General features: G+C 44.3%; 1 pseudogene; it reads right to left on the minus strand.

The window, feature by feature from the left end:
- LOC149218534 (uncharacterized) overlaps positions 1-9,834 on the minus strand; it is an 80,094-nt pseudogene extending 70,260 nt beyond the window's left edge.
- Positions 9,835-13,378: the final 3,544 nt, after the last annotated feature.

Raw genomic sequence — 13,378 nt, forward strand, 5'->3', positions numbered from 1 at the left:
GATGACAAGGTCCCTATGAGGTTGATGCAGTCTTTGACAATGGGACTGTCAATTTGGTGATCATTGACAGTGAGAGGACACCATTTCTTGCAAATGGGCACCGTCTTTGGTTATATCACAAACCTCCTTCAAGGGATTCATTCGTCAACATTGTCACAAATTCGGATCTTCAGAATACAGGAATAGGGGAAAGCCCCCTGTGCTGCAAAAATGATAATTTTTCCAATAAGTATAACAGCTAAAAATCAACTACGGTTGGTGGTTGTTACACCTTCAAACTTCACAAAAAATAAATAAATAATAATAATAATAATAATCTGGCTGTGAAAACCTTTTTCAAGCATAGACAGATAATTTATGTAGCAGTTGAAAACCACCTTGTGGCGGCTGTTACATACTCTGTAACAACATTTGTTATTTCAAAGCATACCTTATGATAGTGTTTTTACATGATATTTTCTTCTCTATTTTTGTAAAAATTAATAATATATAATAGTCGTCTTAGTTGTTACACCTGTAACAACCGACAACTTTTAGAAATATGTGGAATAAGATATTTTATTGCCACAAACAACAAGCATCATTGTGCTTCTTGTCATCGGAATTAAGTTCACGTGTCTTGCCACCGGAGATAGGTTCACGCGTCTTGCCACCCATGACTTATCCCCACGTCACCCAAGTATGTCATACAAAGGTAATATTATTATTCGCTTTTTTCGGTAATTATGGAAACTCAACACAAATTTTGACAGCCGAGGACGGCTGTCATATTTAAGCCGAGTGGGAGTGAATCATATTGCAACATGACCTTCGGATGACCTGTGATTATTCAAGAAAATCTGCAGTTAAGAAATGGTTACCTGGTAATCATTGTTACTTAATGCTCGATAATACCAAAAAGGAGAAGTGTACCTTCGAAGATACCTCCCATAACCCAGCATTAATAAGGAAATATTATTGTGTAGTACAAACCATGATTGCAAAATCTTAATTTGAAATCCTCACCTGTGCCACCCTACCATTTACCCCTGCTGGAGCATCACATCCTCATTTAGAGTTCTCGGAGAGGTGGGAAAAGAATAGTTGCAAGCTGAAACAACTAAGTAGTGTGCCAACTACCCCGGAACTTCTGAAGGAAAGGAAAAGGAAGAAAGACAACACTGAATTTGCATAGAAATGGGTGGAGAAACAATTCAGCATGAGCCAGGGTCCACAGAAGCCTTGGAGAATTTCCCCGAAGCATGCCATATTTTCAAGGATGCAAGCTGGTTTGAGTTCTTCTAGAGGTTGGAGGTATCAGACAACATAGTTTCCATGGAATCTGTAAAGAATTTAGAGAGAAACCAGACGGAGGTTAGGGGGTTGAAGTTGGAGGTTACAGAAGAGGTGATTTATCGAGTGATGGGATTACCTGTGGAAGGAAAGAGGTGGTTCAACAGGAAGGTTAATGACCCCTCCCAAAAGGGGGATTTCCTCCAACAAAAAGAGTCACTGGTAAAGAAAGGGAGGGGGATCAACAGGTTGTCACTTCCCTAGCCATGGATTGATGTTTCCCCCTACCTCATCAAGTACATTACTTGCAAGGGAAGGGAAACAATTATGTTCAATTACCACTTTCCATTGCAAAATCACCTTTGGCATCGGCATCTGATCAATATTCCCTACTTCTTGTTGGGAAACATTAGGCATATGGCCATGGCTGTGAAAACAACTGCGCATACAGAAACATGTGTCACCAACCATGGCCTCATCAAGCTCATTGTGTTGGACGCCTTAAGCCACCAAGGCAGGAATTGGGAAGAATTCATGAGGAAGAAGGCCAGGACCACCCGTAGGAGGCAAACCGGGACATCTGAGGAAGCTCCAGTAGTGACAAAGGAGCAGCCCCAGCCTTCGACAATAAGGGTTGGTAAGAGGCCAGTCAACAAACCAATTGGTGATAGGCAGCCAAAGCAGAGGATAAGGGTTAGCAGGCACCCAGAGTCCCCATCCATGTCAAAGAAGAACAAAGAGGCAGTAGAGTAGAAGGATGAGGAGCAGGCTTAGCCAAAGGAACCTTCTTCACCTGGTAAGAGCGAAACTCAATCCTTGTTGTTAAGAATTGAAAATTTAGAAAAAGAAAATAGAGAGCTAAGGGAACAACTAGTAGAGGGGAAGGTAGAGGCAAGAGCCCCAGGGTTAGAAACTTTGGCTGAGGCTGTGGACAGGGCTAGGAGGGGAGATGTCCTAGGCACTGTGTGCACAAGCTATGCTGAGAAGCTAGTGACAATAGGGTCTTGAGTATGTGCAGCAGACACCATCTCAATGGAAACACAAACTGAAATCTAGGAGGCTGACACACAAAAAATTGTTGAGGACGTTGTTGTTACACAAGAACCAACAACTAAGATGGCACAGTCCATAGAAAGTGATCTAGTAGCAGATACACAGGAGCCCTTGGTTGACACTGCTGTTACACAAGAACTAGCAATGGAGATGGAAGTCAACCAAGGAAAGTAAGAAGAAGTTGACATCCACGAGCCTGTGTTTGACACTGCTGTTACACAAGAACCAGCAGTGGGAATGGAAGATGATCAGGGAGATAAGGAAACTATAGCAAAATCCATTGACGAATTTGTTGTTACACAAGAACCAGCAGCCAAAGTGGAGAAATTTCACCCTCAGGAGGCTGTTACACCCTCAATTAATAGTGCATGTGACAGAACATTGGGTCCTGATGAAGGATGGTGTTCTGAAAAGATGTTATTGTTACCAGAGCTATAGAAATCGAAGCGATAGGCGCTCTCTCTACAAGAGGGCGTGATCTTGCTCAAGGCACACAAAAGGATGATGGATTCCCTTAGGGAGAAGTGGCTAAAGGAAGAATGGGAGAGAGAATGGGAAGCACGAAGGCACAAGGAAGCCATGAAGAAGAAGGTTGAACAGTTGTATCATTTACATCGACAGGTCTCAGACCTGATGAATGACAAGACCAAGCTCCGTGACCTTGCCCTAAACCTGCTAGCATGCAGGTGACCATCCCTGTCATATCCAATGTTCCTTTGGGAACAATATTATTTATTTCAATTAAAAGAAGTTTTTCAGAATAGGTCTTATTTGGGTTCTTCAACCTGGAATTTTCTTGAGATTTTTTGCTCCTGCAATTTTGATGAACAAAGATTGCTTTATGAGTTATTTTTGCATAATATCATGTGTGAATATGTCAGCGCGAAAATGGTAGCAAGTGTATTCTCCTCTATGGGAGATTTGCAGTTGCAGGCCTTCCTTTAGTTTATGAGGAACCATATTGAGTGGTATCTGGCCATGAAATCAGCAGAAGCTAACGAAGAAAGGACATCATTGTGGGTCAAAGCTAAACCAAGGATGGTTTATGAACTCAGGTGTGAGTTTAAGCTATTCCTAAGCACTCCATGTTAGAAAATTATATATTACGGAGCAATGGAACACATAAAATATTGCAGAAATATAAACACAGAAAACGCATAAAACAAGAGAGACACAGATATATGGGGTTCACCCAGTTTGGGCTACATCCAGCTCGAACAGCCAGTCCTTCCTTTCTATTATCTAGCAAAATGAAGAGAAACAACTGGTGAGCTCCAGTATTGCAGCAATAATGCTGCAACTCCTGGGACTCCCTTCTTTACTTTTATCAACCCGGTAGTTCGTAACAAACTTGGAAGTAACGGTGTTGTATGCACAAGTACTAGCTCTTGTCGCAGCTGTCACTTGGTCAGTTGGCACAAGTCTGCTACGAGCTTAAGCCAACTTCTATGAGCTTTGAGAAGAAGCTTTTTAACTGATGGAAGAAAGCTAACTCAAAGAAGGCTGATCTACTTGCAGAAAGAAACTGGAAAGCTGAAAGGAAACGTAAACCCTAGCAAACCCTAATTTTACCAGCTATCCCTACCAATGCAAGAAAGAGGATGCAAGCTACTGGAAGAAATTCCATTGACTTATAGGAAGGTAAATACATGTATCTAAGCTACTTCTACAGTAACATTTGAAGAAAACATGTTTTTGTATTTTTGAATAAGTTGCGAGAATTATCATGCATGCGATTTGACTGTTTTGACTGTGCAGAGGTGGATTGGCGAGAGGAAATGCTTGGATGAGGTCGGGAAGGTTCAGAGAGGGCCTAAGGGGTCCCTAACACCCTTCCAGAGAGTTTCACAGAGTTTTGCTATCAAGAAACCTCATTCGTGAGCTTCTACAGGAAGTCTACAGGGGTTCTACAGGATGTCTGTGATTTTCTACAGGATGTCTGTAACTTTTCTACAGGATGTTCAGAAATGGGATTTTGGAGGATGGATGGATGAAGGAAGATGAAGGAGTGGGTATGGAGGTAGGATAAGGGTTGGATCTGGTCCAAGACTTGGTGGATGGAGTTGAGGACAGATGTAGATGGCTGGATTTGTTCAAGGAGGACTGAAGCAATGATGCACAAAAACTAGGGTTATGTGAGAAAATGGAAAACGTAAGGCTAGAAGCTGAGCTGAGGGATGGAGCAGATGGGTTTGATGGAGTATGGGTAGGTAGAGAAGTGGTACAGGTGCTCTGCAAGTCGTTTTTCCAACTGAACCAACGAAGACTTGTAAAATCAAAGACCTAGTTACGTTGACCTAATCTGATCTAGCTGTCAGTAAAGAGAATGAACAGAAGTTTGAACTGCAATGAAACCATGTATACTAACTCATGCAACTAAGCAAGCAAAAGTCTGAACTTGTAACCAACTTCTACAAATGAAAATCAAACACTAGTGATTGCATGGCAAAGCAAAATCAGTGTTTTTGTGGGCAGCAAGGTCACCCTGATCCCAGCTCCTGATCCCACTGAAGGAGAGGTGAAATCAGAGGTGTTTGATGGCCCTTTTTTTAAGCGTTTCCCTGTTAACAACCTATCAACTAAATCTAAGCATCAAAAGTCTTTCTAACCATTAACAGTGACCTCGTTAATCAGCAAGATTTAATCTACTTAGCAGAAATGATTTTGCAAATGCATAAAGAACAAATAACAATACATAAAGGAGGCCTTAGCACTCGGGTTGGGCCCAACCCCAAGAGCTGCAGGCTCCTATAAAGAACTCAGATCTGATGCCAAGTAAAGCTGCTTCTCATTACTCAAAAATAATCATCACTAGAAAGTTGTATAGCAGTAGCTAAGAAAAACGAGCTGAAAAAGGACAACACTATAGTGCAAATACCAACAGTTCCAAAAGTAAACTACGAAGGCTAAGGCCTTCTTATTTATACAATACGAGGGGGCTAGCATCCCTCCTAAATTCAAGGGACTCGGTTGTTCCAACTGCTAGTAAATAGTCACTCTTCCCAAAGCTGCTTGGCCGCCTTTAGAACTCATTTTGGTGGCCTATTGAGCTCGGAGTTGAGGGTGGAGATTTCGAGGAAGGGTCATTTAATGCCACAGACAACCTCCCTATGAATCCTCACCTCAAGCTTGGCTGTCACCTGGGCCATAATTTCTTGGTTTTGCTCCAAAATTTGTCCAAAAAACCTGAAATGACCACGTATTAGCCTCCTTGGTAGAGTGACCACCCTTATTCGTTCAAATAACATAAACATACTAGAAATACATGCATAATCTATGAAAAAATGGAGGATTGAACAAGGACAATTAGGCAAAATGAGCCCAATAAGTTACCCAATTCGGGGCTCATCATCACCCCCCTGCTAAATGGGTTGCTCATCCTCTGAGCAACTAGTCCAGCTCATCATCCTTTATGGCTTTGATCGCCTCCCTCATGTCCCAAGCCTCTACTGTGATATCCTCTTCCCGGTCGTGGAATCTTGCCTTCCTTTCCACTTCCTCCCATTGTCTACCTTCCTCCTCTTCCTTCACTCCTTATAGCAATCCCAAAAGTAAAAGAGGACCGAATTTCAAGCCAATCCAATAGGCCTACAAATTCTGCATCAACTATTTGTAGAGAGGTACCCTTGCCAAGGCTTCCCTCATCCTGGTGGGAGAGTGGTATTCTTTTATCTTCAGGCTGTGAGGCAGTCTGTTCCACCGCCTTATGCAGGCATGCGTGCAGTTTTCTCCCAACTGTCTCTCCATGTCCTCAAAGTGGGCAATGGCTTGAGCCTGTTGCTCAATGTATTCCGGTAGCTCCTGAGGATTGTTGGCCAAGTGCTGGTGGGTGCTTATCACTGCTGAGGGGTCATCCGACTCTGCTCTGATCATGAGTGGCTCACTGAGCTCTCTACCTATGATACTGCAGACCTATGCTGCTCTCTTCTCCTCATGGCTTATCCAAGAGGCCATGGCCATAAGATGGACATCTCCAATCACCGTGTTGGGATCCCATGCGTTCATGTTCAGAAGGGCGAAGTTGTACAAGTAGAACTCTGATAATTTGGCCCTATCCTCGGATGAACTACTGCCACATGGAGCTGCAAACTGATGATAATTTTTGAATGGGGTGATGCCCCTTTGAGCCAAGGTATTGATCTGAAACTGTAACCACTGATCCTTGAGGTATAGGGCATAGGATTTGGTAGGCTTCCTACACTGCAGAGCTTCCATTGCCCAGCTGACCATGCAGGCTAGTTGGGCCTCCTTTTCTTGTACATACTATTTCAGAGACTGTGTCTCCAATTCCTTTTCCTGTAGCTGTCGAATCAGTGTCTCAATTTCAGTCTGCATCCCTTCCTTTCTCTGTTGTTCATCAGGGGTATCTTTGGCTATTGAGGGCTCCTCTTGTTGCTATTGTTCTCCCAAGATATGAGGCCTGTCTTCCTTCCTCTGTCCCTGTAATTGTAGCTGTTGTCTAAGCAGCTCATTTTCTTCCTGTAGCTTGACCCGCTGGGTGCTCTCCACATGTCGTACCAGAGCCAATTCCCTTATTTCCTCTTTGAGTTGTTCCTCCAGAGGACCTATATCTGCCACACCATTGGACTTAGCGATTTTCATCCAAGTGTGGGTCCTCACTCTCTCTTCTTCTAGTGCAAGGAAAAGTGGCATTGTGAACTTTTGAGTAATGATCTTTCTGGCCTCTAAGAAGTTATAGTAGGAGCCCAAGATGGGCTGGGGGCTAGGTTCGACAATGTTCTCCAGCTTTTCTTCCTCCTGTGGTGATTTAGCTGCCTCACCTTCCATTGCTTCGGTCTCCTTCAACCTAGCCAGTGTTTCCTATAGAATAGTCTCAGCATCCTGTAGAGAGGCCTTTGTGTCCAACATTTTCATTCTCTCCCTCCAGGTGGATGTCTTCGAGCTTCCCCGTTCATAAGTGATGGATGCCTTGGAGGGGGACCTCTCCTTTTGTGTGGTAGGGGTGTCTACAATTGTGATTGGTTCTTTTGACGGAGGCTAGGGTCTGCCAGTCTTAATCCTCACACTCCTTCTTGCCTTAAAATACAGGGGAGGCTCCCTCTTTCGCTTTTCCTTCTGCTTGGGAGATGTGCTTAGGGTGGCCAGCACAACTGCTGCCTCCCTAGCTAAAATTTCCGGTGATTTTTCCCTCTGTTGCTCTGTCTCCAGACTTCCTGTAGAAAGTCCTGTGCTAACTGTTTTCTGTCTTCCTGTAGAAGCAGTTTTCGGGCTTCCTGTAGAAACATTTTTCACTGTTTTGGCTTGCTTGGCTGGGGGTGTCTTCTCCTTCAATTTTGCTATGGTTTCCTTGGATGTGCCCTCACTTGCTTGGAATTTTTCGGTCCTTTCTGCCTTGATTTGCAACCATTTCTCCCTTGGCATTTGTGTCTTTATTCCACCTACAGTTTTGAGCTCAACAGCTTGGCCCTTCTCTTGTTTCTCTTTTTGCTTTTTCTTTGGTGGTCTGTCCTGCGGTTCCTTACCCTTGGCTTTCTCTTCTGCCTCAATTTTCTCCCTTTCCTCACTGCTGGAGGAAGTGAGTTCCTCGGCCAGAATCCAAATATCATCATTCTTGGACATATTGTGGAAAATCTCCCAAGATAGAGGGACAATATAGGTATGGAGGGCATCTTCTACTATAATCTTGATAAGCCCATGATGAGCCAGCTGGTCCGGTGTACCTTCCTTTATTTTTGAGCCACACTCCATTAATGACTGTAGGAGGAAATATGGGATGCTTAACTTTTGTTCTATGGGTAAATCCATCTTATGCATGAGCTCAGTTAACAACCGGAAGTGATAACCATATACAATACTGAACCGCCCCTCACAGGTAATGTATTTCATGATCTAAAGGCTGACCTCGCTCAAAAATGGATGTAGGCTGGCTCTCTGGACCCCATTTTTATCCTTTGAAAATTGTTCTTCTGGTAGGAAGAATGAATTTTTGGCTTTTTGGCCCAATGCCCTCTCCCCTTTACTCCAGGTTACCCCCAATGGCAAATCAGTGACTCGACTAATGAGTTGTGGGGTGAGTTTTAAGGTCAATCCTCTGAAATTTACAGTGGCCAGTATCTTGGATTTAGGCTGCAGAGACATTAAGAACTCTTCTGTGACCTCATCATCATGACCTTGAATTCTGTCACAGAAGGTCATCCAATTGGCACGGGTAAATAGGTCTACCACCTCGGGATTTTCTCGCAATTTCCTAGAATCTGAGGGTTCCTTTCTGATAAACCCTCCTGGCATGGTGAAAATGCTCTATTTTGGCTTGTGTTCTGATCAGAAGGGGAATTCTGTGTATGGTTTCCTCCTTTGATTCTCACGACAAGATTTCTCAGATGTTCATATCTCCCTTTTCACCAATTCCCTGGTTATAATGTTGTTGCTGCCCCAAAACTCGACTGTCAAAAGGAAATTAGGCTCTCAAAGACAGAGTGCAGGGCTTAATTTTCACACCAATCACATATAAGTCACATTCTTTATACACAGGTCATCCCTTACAATGGTTTATCATTTCTACAGGAGGAATTTGTTGACAGGAACCGTGGAGGAGAATGTGACACAGAACCAACTAAAAAAAATTCTGTGTATCACACAGGAAAACCACCATTCTTGACCCACAGGTAGACTTGTTTTAATTCTCCTATTCCAAACAGCTTGATTTACCACCTTTCGAAATATCATGCATGGGTATGGCATTTTTCGAGCCTACCTTTCTTCGAAACTCCAATTCGACGCAGAAGATCCAGATTTCTCTGCTCCGGGAGGCTACGCTGTGCTTCCTGTAGAGAGCTTTGGCGGCTTCTAGAGGACATCACGGTGCTTCTGAGCAAGCCTAGGACGCGGGAGGAGTTTGGAACGGGCCAAGAAGCTCGAGCTAACGAACTGCAGAGGAGGAGGACGCGTATGTTGCTGAAAACCGGTTGCAATAGTAAATGACAGTGGTTAATGTGAGTGTTATGGCTGAAGGGTTTTGAATTATAGCGCAATTCATGGCACGGGGTGAGGTGTCCAAGCCGATCTGTTGGCCAACGTCACATCCATCATTCTTCGGCGTGTCTCTGACCGCCATTTTCTATCTCTGCCATTACTCGCCGTCATCACTGCCCATCCACCGATTTCACTGCAAATCCGTCGATTTTCCTCGACTGGACACTTCCCACGTGTCGGATCCACATCCCTTTGGTGGATTCGAGCGTAACCAAGCTCGTTCAGATCCTAGGAGGCCATTCGACTGGCTGTGGGTGGCCAGTTGACTGGCCACCAAATTTTTTCAATCCGCACCATTCACAGACATGCAATTTTCATAGTATAGTCTATGTAATTTGACGAAATAAGGTTAGGCACTTACCTATGTGGCTGTGAACATGCTCTGCAGGTTTCCGGATGTGGAATGATGGCTTTGCTCACTGCTGCTTCGTGCACAGGCGCTGGAATTCCTTCGTTCATTGGCTGATGCTGCATGCAAGGCTTCGGGACTCGATCCACTGGTGGTGAACGTTGCATGCACGGCTCTGTCTTTTCTCAGCTGTTGAGGAGGTGTTCACGTTCAAGCGGAGCTGGTTGCATGCCTCCTACATTGATTTCAACTGCTATTGACTCCATAGTGTGTATTCCAGGCGGATCAGCTGCTACAGGATTCCTGTAGGACATCCTGTAGCTGCTTCTCCTCCTGGGCTGCATGCTGAAACGAGCAGGGTTGCATTCACAATTGAAGGGTCTTGATGGAGCTTTAACAGGTAGAGTGTGCGGGCCTTCATGTACTTGATTTGTCCCTTGAAAAAAATTGCAATCTGAGGAAAACAGGACTCTTTGCATGACTGTGCAGGAATACAGGTCCAGATTGTTGTAATGGCGGTGGAAAGAGATGAAACTGGTGATGGATGGAAGAGAGGAGTGGCTGCAGGTCTCATCAATAGACTTCAAGCTTTAAATCCCTTTCCAGAATCGACTTTGGCCTGCCCAAAGTCTCTACAGGATGTTTCCTGTAGAAATGCGAAACTTCCTGTAGAAAGCCCCAAAACTTCCTGTAGAAAGCTGAGAACTTCCTGTAGGAGGTTGAATCTCGACCCGAATGTGTTCAAATCCTGGAAAAAGTGAGTGGCCATGGAGGGGGTGTCTGTGAGGATGTCTGGTATCTTGGTATGAACCCCTGTCCTCGTTTTGCGTGACCTTCTTTATCTGCACTGTATTTCCTGCAACCTGCAAAGCAGGGGCGCCTCCATGAGGTTTTCACCCCCACTATCTGCCCTAGGAGCCTCAGAGAGGTTTTCACCCATGGATTTTTTTTATTCCATTTCTTTATTTTCTGAGAGACAGCTGGGGCACCTCCCTGAGGTTTTCACCCTCATTGTCTGCCCTGGGCGCCTCAGCGAGGTTTTCACCCAGGGATCTTTTTATTCCTTTTTTTTTTTTTGATGATCAAGGTGTGGCCAGAATAGAGGCAGAACCCTGCTCTACTACCAGCACTGATTTTTCCACAGTTTCAATGAACTCCTACCTTGAAAGGGGTTTCTTGTAGATTTTCAACCGATGCCCATTGACAAGCATGGGGATGGCTTCTTCATCAATGGTCCTGATAAGAACTGAACCATTTTCATTGCATTTCTCCACTGTATATGGTCCTAACCATCTTTTCCTCAACTTTCCTTTGAAATCCTTGTATCTTGAGTCATACAATAGTGCCCAATCTCCCGGCTGGAATTGCTTGTCATTAAGGTGTCGGTCATGCCATATCTTCCTCCGGAGCTGAACTACTTTTGAGTGGAGGAGAGCCTGCATTCTCTGTTCATCTAATCCATTCAGCTGCAATAATCTTTCACGTTGAGCATGGCTGAGATCTAGGTCCAGCTGAGCTGCCACCCTCAATGTATTGTACTCGAACTCTATGGACAACAAAACTTTCTTCCCGTAGACCAGCTCATAAGGTGTGAAACCGGTTGTAGTCTTCCAAGTGGTGTTGTAGGCCCAGGTGGCCTCAACCAGGCGATCTGCCCAATCCTTTATGTTGCTACTCACAACCTTAGTCAAAATCCCTTCCAATGCTCTATTAGTGACTTCCACCTGCCCATTTGCTTGAGGATGATAGGGGGTGGAAGTCTTGTGCTTGATCTTGTGATGCGCGAGAAAGTCTTCAATCAGGTTGGAGGTGAACTGGCTTCCTTGATCTGTGACTAACTCTCTTGGGTAGCCATACTTGTAGAAGATATTTTCCCTCAGAAACTCAGCCACCTTTTCTTCCATTGCTACTTTGATTGCCTTTGTTTCTACCCACTTGGTCAGATAGTCGGTGCACACAATGATGTAAGACCGTTGCTTTGGAGGGTTGATAAGACCCACAAAATCTATGCCCCACTTCTCAAATGGCTTGAAGGTCACTTGAGGTTGGAGAGGCATTTCATCCCTTGGAGTCAGTTTCCCCATCCTCTGACATCGATCACACTGGCTGATGTCTCTTCTGACATCTTGATGAAGAGTCGGCCAATAGTGGCCTGCCTGTAGAATTTTGAAGGCAATCCTTTTTGCTGCAAAGTGGCCTCCACAAGGTCTGCCATGGCAGGTTAGGAGGATGTCAAAGACTTCCTCCTCCATAACACAACGTCTCAAGATCTGATCTGGGCCAAGTTTAAACAGGTTACCCCCGATCCAAGTGACGGGGCACTCTTCCTTACAATTTTGCTCTTCTCCTTTGAGGATAGATGCGGAGGGAACTGTGCTGAGACCAAGTAATTTGCTATATCATCAAACCATGGAGAGAGTACTGAGATAGAAAACAGATGTTCATCGGGCATCTTGTCATCCACTATTCCTTCTTCACCTGCAGGCAAGTCCAATCTAGACAAGAAGTTAGCAACAACATTTTCCTTACCTGGCTTGTCAACAATCGTCAAATCAAATTGCTGCAACAAAAGCAACCATCTAATGATACGAGCATTGACATCAGGCTTATTCATTAAATATCTAATCGCAGCATGATCAGTGTGTACAAATGTTTGATAACCAATGATGTAGTGTCTGAACTTGTTTAGGGAATGGACTACAGCCAAGAACTCTTTCTCGATTACAGTATAGTTCATTTCTTCCTTGGACAGGTTTTTGCTGACAAAGTATATGGAATATGGGAGTTTCTCCTCAACTTGTCCTAAGGCTACCCCTATGGCTTTGTTCAAGGCATTAGTGTGGATGTGGAAAGGTAGGGCCTAGTTTGGACCTCTCAAGATCGGGGCGGACACCAGCTTATCTTTCAACTCATCCAGTGCCCCTTGATAGTTGTCAGTCCATTTAAATTCAACATCTTTCCGTAAGAGGCCAAACAATGGCGAGGCTAGCTTACTGAAGTCTTTAATGAATCTTCGATAATATCCTGCTAAGCCTAGGAAACTCCGAACATCTCTTACCTTTTGAGGAGGTGGGACCTTTTGGATGATAGCAATCTTATTAGGGTCCACCTGTAATCCTTGCCGAGAAATGGTATGACCTAGCACGGTCCCTTCAGTCATCAGGAATTCACATTTTTCGGGACTGAGGGACAGGTTCATCTCAATGCACTTGGTTAGAACTTTTCCCAGATTAGTCAATGCTTCTTGGAAGTTGGACCCATAAGGAGTAAAGTCATCCATATAGATTTCTACTGAATCATGGACCAACTCAGAAAAGATGCTCAATACTGCTCTCTGGAAAGTGGCAGGGGCGTTGCATAACCCAAAGGGAAGGACTCGGTAGGCAAAGGTACCCCAAGGATAGGTGAAGGTGGTTTTATCTTGGTCTTCCAGACTGATTTGGATCTGGTTATACCCGCTGAACCCATCTAGGAAAGAGAAGAACTTCTTCCCTGCCAGTCCATCCAACACCTGATCTATGAAAGGCAAAGGGAAATGGTCTTTCTTCGTGGCTTTGTTAAGTTCTTGATAATCTACACAGATTCTCCACTTCTCGTTCTTTTTGGGCACAAGCACTAGAGGTGAGACCCACTCACTATCAGAGATAGGGTAGATGAATCCTGCATCCAATAATTTTTGCAATTCTTCTTTGATAATATCTTTAAGGGCTG

Source organism: Pinus tabuliformis, chromosome Q (assembly GCF_031772625.1).
Source record: "Pinus tabuliformis cultivar Carrire ecotype Pingquan chromosome Q, CPIR1, whole genome shotgun sequence".
Taxonomy (NCBI): domain Eukaryota; kingdom Viridiplantae; phylum Streptophyta; class Pinopsida; order Pinales; family Pinaceae; genus Pinus; species Pinus tabuliformis.